The sequence below is a fragment of the Cygnus olor genome, chromosome Z (genome assembly GCF_009769625.2).
Source record: "Cygnus olor isolate bCygOlo1 chromosome Z, bCygOlo1.pri.v2, whole genome shotgun sequence".
Lineage (NCBI taxonomy): Eukaryota > Metazoa > Chordata > Aves > Anseriformes > Anatidae > Cygnus > Cygnus olor.
The window spans coordinates 32,053,697-32,061,154 of NC_049198.1; positions in this window are offsets into that span (position 1 = coordinate 32,053,697).

The following is a 7,458-nucleotide window of genomic DNA, read 5'->3' on the forward strand; positions in this document are numbered from 1 at the left end:
CACCTCTGGATATTCAGATACAAGGACGCAATTATACCCTCTAAAAGAAAAAGGAGGGCGGTAAAAAGAGGGAAAGACTTAGAAGTTCCAGCACCACCCACCCCGCCCTATGTTCCACCGCCTGCACCGACGGCCCCCGTCCTTAATGGACCCTCTGAGTCAACAGTATCAGGAGAGTCAGAATCAGATCATGAAGCACAAGGGCCAGTAACAAGAAGCAGGACAAGAAGTCAAAAACCTGACCTAAAGGAAGGATTATATCCCCTGCGGGAATAGCAAAGAGAGGACCCCAGCCAGGAATGGGGTATGTGGCTGTTCCCCTTAATTCAGGGGATGTCAGAGATTTTAAGAAGGAGATGGGAATTTATAGAGGACCCACTGGGAGTAGCCGAGAAAGTGGATCAATTCTTGGGTCCAAATATATATACCTGGAAGAATTACAATCTATCCTGGGAATCCTCTTTACATCAGAGGAGAGAGGAATGGTTAGGCGTGCTGGTATGCGAATTGGGATCAGCAGCACCAACGAGGCCCGGCTGCAGATATTAAATGGCCAGTGCAGCCGCCAAATTGGAATAATCAAGATCCTGTACATAGAGGTCATATGCAAGACCTGAGAACTATCATAATTCAAGGAATACGGGAATCGGTCCCTAGAGGACAAAATATAAATAAAGCCTTCAATGAGCAACAAAAGAAGGATGAAACCCCGACAGAATGGTTAGAAAGACCTGCGAAAAAACTTGCAGTTATACAGTGGCTTAGATCCTGGAACCCCGGTTGGGGAGGCGTTGCTCAAGGCCCAGTTTGTAGCAAAATCATGGATAGACATTAGGAGAAAATTAGAAAAAATAGAGGATTGGCAGGACAAAGGGTTGGATGAACTCCTGAGGGAAGCACAGAAGGCATATGTTCGTAGGGAGGATGAGAAGGAGCGGGAAACGCGTACGTATGATGGTGGCAGTGGTACAAGAGGGACAGAGAGGAGTCGGGCCGAATCGAGGGTTCGGTCCCACGAATGGGAAATTCAGAAAGGAAGAGAAGAGTGGCCAGGACAAAGAAATGTGATCTGCTTTACTGTAATAAAAGGGGTCACATGAAAAGGGAGTGCAGACAAGAAAGGAAGATGAGAAGATGTTTAAGAGTGAATAGGGGTGTCAGGGGCTCTATTTGCTGGGGACCCGAGATAAAAGCGAGCCCTTGATAAAACTGAAAGTAGGTCCCCAGCGTGAGGAAGTAGAATTCCTCATAGATACAGGGGCTGAAAGATCAACAGTCCAAACCTTACCCACTGGATGTAGGGCCTCTGCAGAAAAAGTACAAGTGATTGGAGCAAAGGGGGAGCCTTTTGGGGTCCCTGTTATAAAAGAAGTAACCATCGAATCTGATTCTAAAGTGAGCGAGGGATCTCTGCTCCTAGTACCAGAGGCCGAATATAATTTGTTAGGTAGGGACTTAATAATAGAGTTAGGGATAGGGTTAGAAGTGATAAGTAGAAGGTTAGAAATTAAGCTGTGCCCGCTTCGAGTGGAAGACAAAGCAAATATTGATCCTGGGGTCTGGTATACCTCAGAGAGCATGGGAAAATTAAATATTAGACCTTTCAAAGTGACCATAAACAGACCAGAAATACCAGTTAGGGTGAAACAATACCCCCTTTCAGAAGAAGGTAGGAGAGGGTTAAAACCCGAAATCCAAAGGTTATTACAGCAAGGGCTATTGGAGCCCTGTATGTCCTCTTTCAACACTCCCATCTTACCAGTAAAGAAGAAAGACGGTAAATATAGATTAGTACATGACTTAAGGGAAATTAATAAAGAACCGTTACCAGGTTCCCAGTGGTGGCAAACCCACACACCCTGTTAAGCCAACTGCATCCAGACGACCGATGGTATAGCGTAATCGATCTGAAAGATGCATTTTGGGCGTGCCCCCTGGATGAAAAATCTAGGGACTATTTTGCATTCGAATGGGAAGACCCAGATACACATAGAAACAACAATTAAGGTGGACAGTTTTGCCTCAGGGTTTTACGGAATCTCCAAACCTGTTTGGGCAGGCCCTGGAGCAAATTTTACAAGAGTTTAACAGGACACCTGGCACAACAATGATTCAATATGTGGACGATCTGCTACTAGCAGGAAAAGATGAGGATGCTGTAGACAAGCAAGTATCAGCTTGCTGAATTTTCTGGGGTCACAAGGATTAAAGGTTTCAAAGTCAAAGTTGCAGTTTGTAGAAGAGGAAGTAAAATACTTAGGTCATTTATTAAATAAAGGGACGAAGAAATTAGATCCTGAAAGGGTTAAAGGAATTCTAGGAATAAAAGCCCCAACTACTAAAGACAGGTACGACAATTGCTAGGGCTGACCGGATACTGTAGACAATGGATAGAAGATTATAGTGGGAAGGTTAAATTTTTGTACAATAAGCTGAATAAGGATGGATTACTCAAATGGACAAAAGATGATGAGGAGCAATTAGAGAAATTAAAGGAAGAACTTATGCATCCACCAGTTTTGAGTTTTCCAGAGTTAAAGAAACCATTTTTCCTGTTTGTGAATAGCACCGAAGGGACTGCCTACGGTGTGCTTGCCCAAGAGTGGGCAGACAGTAAAAAACCGGTGGCCTATTTATCCAAACTGCTAGACCCCGTTAGTAGAGGTTGGCCTAGCTGTTTGCAAGTTGTGGTGGCAGCTGCCCTATTAGTGGAGGAAGCTCAAAAGATTACGTTTGGGGGAGAAATCAGGGTTATATCCCCCCACAACATACATGGAGTGCTGCAACAAAAAGCTGAAAAGTGGATCACAGATGCAAGGCTGCTGAAATATGAAGGAATTTTGATATCGTCACCCAAATCAACACTAGAAACAACCTCAGTACAGAACCCTGCTCAATTTCTTTATGGTGAATCGAGAGAGAAGCTCGAACATGATTGTCTTAGAAATATAGAAGAACAGGTAAATTAAGACCTGACTTAGAAGATGTGGAATTACCCTCAGGGGAGCAGATATACGTGGATGGATCCTCAAGGGTAATTGAAGGTAAAGAAAATCGGGATACACATTGGTTAATGGAAAAACATTCGAGGTAATAGAATCAGGCCCTTTGAGTCCGAGTTGGTCAGCACAGGCCTGCGAGTTGTATGCTATGTTAAGGGCTCTAAAGTTGTTAAAAAATAAAAGCGGAACAATATATACAGATTCAAAATATGCATATGGAATAATCCATACATTTGGAAAAATATGGGAAGAAAGGGGACTAATTAATTCTCAAGGAAAAGGACTGATTCACGAGGAACTAATTATCCAAGTTTTACAAGCTGTAAGGGAACCAAAAAACATTGCTGTGGTACATGTCAAGGGACATCAGAAGGGAACAAACCCTCAAATTAGGGGAAATAATTTGGCAGACCAGGAGGCAAAACGAGCAGCACTCATGTGTGTATATGAAATAGCTAAGAGGGCGGACTGTCCGAGTTGCGGCAGGGGGAAGGATTTAAAGAAATTCCCCTGCTATGATTGCTGGAGTGAGTGAGGAGTCGAGGGAATAGAGTGCAACTGCTCTGAAAAGAAACACCTCCTTATAAAAATTGTTACAAGTGTGGACCGGCTCAATCGCTGTGGTCGAATGGGCCTATTCCACTCCCATTGCTCTGCTTTACTGCTGTAGAAAAGCAGAAAATGAAACAGATGGGAATAAGGGAAACTGAAAAAAGGAGAATGGGTCCTTACCGATGGGCGTAAGGTAATACCGAAAGCAATGGATCTGAGGGTGCTACGGAGACTACATGAGCGTACACACTGGGGTACTCAGGCGTTGGTAGATCAATTTGCTACAAATTACATGTGTATAGGGGTATATAACATAGCAAAAAGAATTGTGAATGACTGCATAACTTGCCGGAGGGTAAATGCTCAGCACATGCGGAGAAGAGTTCCCGGTGGACGGGAATTGGCTCACCGACCTTTTGCAAAAATTCAATTGGACTTCACTGAACTTCCAAAACAGGAAGATATAAATATTTATTGGTCATTATAGACCACTTCACTAATTTTGTTGAAGCATTTCCTGCGGTAAGAGCTACTGCGCAAACCGTGGTGAGAATATTGTTAGAAAATATAATTCCCCGATATGGGATTGTGGAAACAATTGACTCTGACAGGGGACCACATTTTGTATCTAAGATATCCCGTGATACTATGAAAGCTTTGGGAATCAATTGGGAATATCATACTCCCTGGCATCCTCAAAGTTCAGGAAAAGTAGAACGAATGAATGGGGAAATTAAAAAGCAACTGACTAAGCTGATGCTAGAAACAAAGGCTTCCTGGATAAAATGCTTGCCACTAGCTTTGCTAAATATACGCACTCAACCCAGGACCGATCTGGGAATCTCGCCTTTTGAAATGCTGTATGGCATGCCTTATGATTCGGAAGTACCCCCTGATCACCCCCATTTGCAAGATGCCCAATTAAAACCCTATCTAATACAATTAATGAATAGGCGCAAGGAACTGCAGAAAAAGGGCCTAGTTGCACAGCGTCCCCCGCTGGACATAACAATACATAAAATACGACCGGGAGATAAAGTCCTGGTAAAGACATGGAAAGAAGTTTCACTGACACCACAATGGGAAGGTCCCTATGTTGTTCTGCTCACTACAGAAACTGCTGTTCGAACTGCGGAAAAGGGATGGACACACGCCAGCCGCATTAAGGGACCCATCCGCGATGAAAAGTGGGAGGTTACTCCGGGAACTGATGATCTGAAGCTCACCTTGCGACGGACCCGATAAGTATTATGGGTTAAGGCAAAGGCCCTCCCCTGAAGAACACTACTGCTGCCGAGAAGAACTAAGACCTCGTAGTTGGTTGCAACCCAACTGACGAGTAAGGCAGAGGAGTGAATTAGTGGGGAAAAATGGGTCTCGGCCATTCCTATTGGTATTTAGGGGTCCTCGCAGTGATCACCTCCTGCATAGCGACTCAACACCACCCACACCAGCCTTTCCAGTGGAGTCTGATAAGAGGGGAAGACACCACTATGGTACAACAATCATTACGGCTGGTGCCCCCAGTTTTAAGACAGACCTTTGCAAAATAACAACCGTAGAACCGTGCAATAATCGATCAGATTTCTATCTTTGTCCAGCCTCCCATCCAGGAAAAGGTTACTGTAATGCCCCAGCTCAGTATTTTTGCGCTTCCTGGGGATGTGAGACTATTGCCTCAGCATGGAATCCAGGTGGGGAAAAAGACAAATATTTAGCTGTCCAATTTGGACCTAAGGGCTGTATAAACCGCAGAGTAGCAAGGGGGATTCGTGGGGCTCCCCTCGTTGGGGGAAATTGCACATTTTTATGGATAAATGTAACTAACCCTATGGATCAGGGATGGATTTTTGGAAGAACTTGGGGAATACGATATTATGAGCATGGGGGCGACAGAGGAGGATTTATTCTAATTAAGAAAAATAGGCTACCAGAGGCACCGCGACCCGTGGGGTCCAACCGAAGTTTGGGACCACTTTATACGGTGCCCCACCCCACACAATCTAGCAAAAGCATGAGTGTGACCGAAACAACATCCTCTCTGACCCAATTCCCTAGTGTTACAGAGGGAGACATGGTTGCCCCTATAAGTGGCATGTGGAAAGTCATAAATGCTAGTTTCCAAGTGCTTAATCAAACCAACCCGGACGTAACAAGAGGGTGTTGGCTGTGTGTTAGTATTAGGCCTCCGTACTACGAAGCAATAGGGGATATGGGGACCCCTGAGTATTCGAACGAAACTAGTCCCTACAAATGTAACTGGGGACAGGAGGTTGGGATAACGCTAACTCAGGTTACGGGAAAAGGTAGATGTGTAGGGACAGTTCCAAAAGGGAAAAAGGATTTATGTAATATTACTGAAAATGGGTATCAGTCACATAACTGGTTAATTCCTGCAAAGAACACTAGATTGGTATGTTCGTCTTTAGGGGTAACACCATGTCTATCTTTAAAATTGTTTAACTCTTCACATGATTTTTGTGTACAGGTAGTAATTATACCAAGGATTCTTTACCATTCTGAGGAGTATATGTACATCCAACATGCTATGGCAAAAAATCACTTAAGGAGGAGAGAGCCTATTACGGCTGTTACTTTAGCCACTCTGATGATTCTGGGGGCTGCAGGAGCCGGAACTGGAATTACCTCTCTGGTAAAACAAAGCCAAGAATTTACTTCTCTACGCATTGCTGTAGATGAGGATTTGGCCCGTATCGAGCAATCTATATCAGCTTTAGAGAAATCTGTGCGATCCTTATCTGAAGTAGTACTACAAAATCGTAGAGGATTAGATCTGATTTTCCTACAGCAAGGAGGATTGTGTGCAGCCCTATGAGAGGAGTGTTGTGTATATGCTGATCACACTGGAGTAGTGAGGGACACAATGACCAAATTGAGAGAAGGGTTGGAAAAACGAAAAAGGGAAAATGAAGCCCGCCAGAATTGGTACGAATCCTGGTTTAATTACTCGCCTTGGCTTACCACACTACTATCGACTTTAACAGGACCTTTGCTGCTGCTTATATTAGCATTAACTTTTGGACCATGCATATTTAATCGAGTAATCGCGATTGTAAAAGCCGATTAGAGGCAGCTCACCTTATGCTTATACGCACCAAATATGACTCTCTTGAACAAGAGGAAGATGACACAGAAACCTTAATGTTGAGCAAACTAGTGCTTCAGAAATTCAATGAACAAAATTTGTTAGAAAAAGAAAAAGGAGGGATTGTGATAAATTAGCGGGTGTTTGTTCATTGTCTCTAAAAGGAATGCAGAGAATTTACTGAGAAGATAAGGTTTCACAATTTATGGCCTTGTTAAGGGGGAGGATTAAGAAAGTAGATAGTGGGGAAGGGGGTGCTGGGCAAACATCCTTGATGAAATAAAGACTCTGTGATCGCAAGGCATCGCTTCACTACCCCCTTTCCTGAGCACGAGCATAACTCATGAACACTGAGAGAGGAGCGACGACCCCCCAACAACGGACTGCGCAGCCTCAAGAGATTCAACAGGAACTTGGATGCTATAAAACAGCGATGCGAAAAAAGGAAAGTTGCGTGCCGTTGCGGAGCGGAGACTCCCTGGCCGCCCAGCACTGTTTTGCTTGTGCCTGCTTACTTAATTAATAAAATATTTTTGATAGACCAGAAAATTGCGTGGTCTCACTTATGACAAGTGTGACAAGGAAGAAGGTGGGAGCATTATCTAAATAACAGTTTAGAAGTTTTGGTATATTTGCGGTGGTGTTTGGTCAGTTTCCCAAGTATCGGGGGAGGGGGGGTGACTGATTATCAAAGCTGTATAATGGAGAGTCACTTCTTTGGTGGTTAGGGCTTGAGCCCTGAGAATTCGGTAAGAAGGGGGAGTGTGAATTTATTTAGGCCTCAATACCTTTTAAACC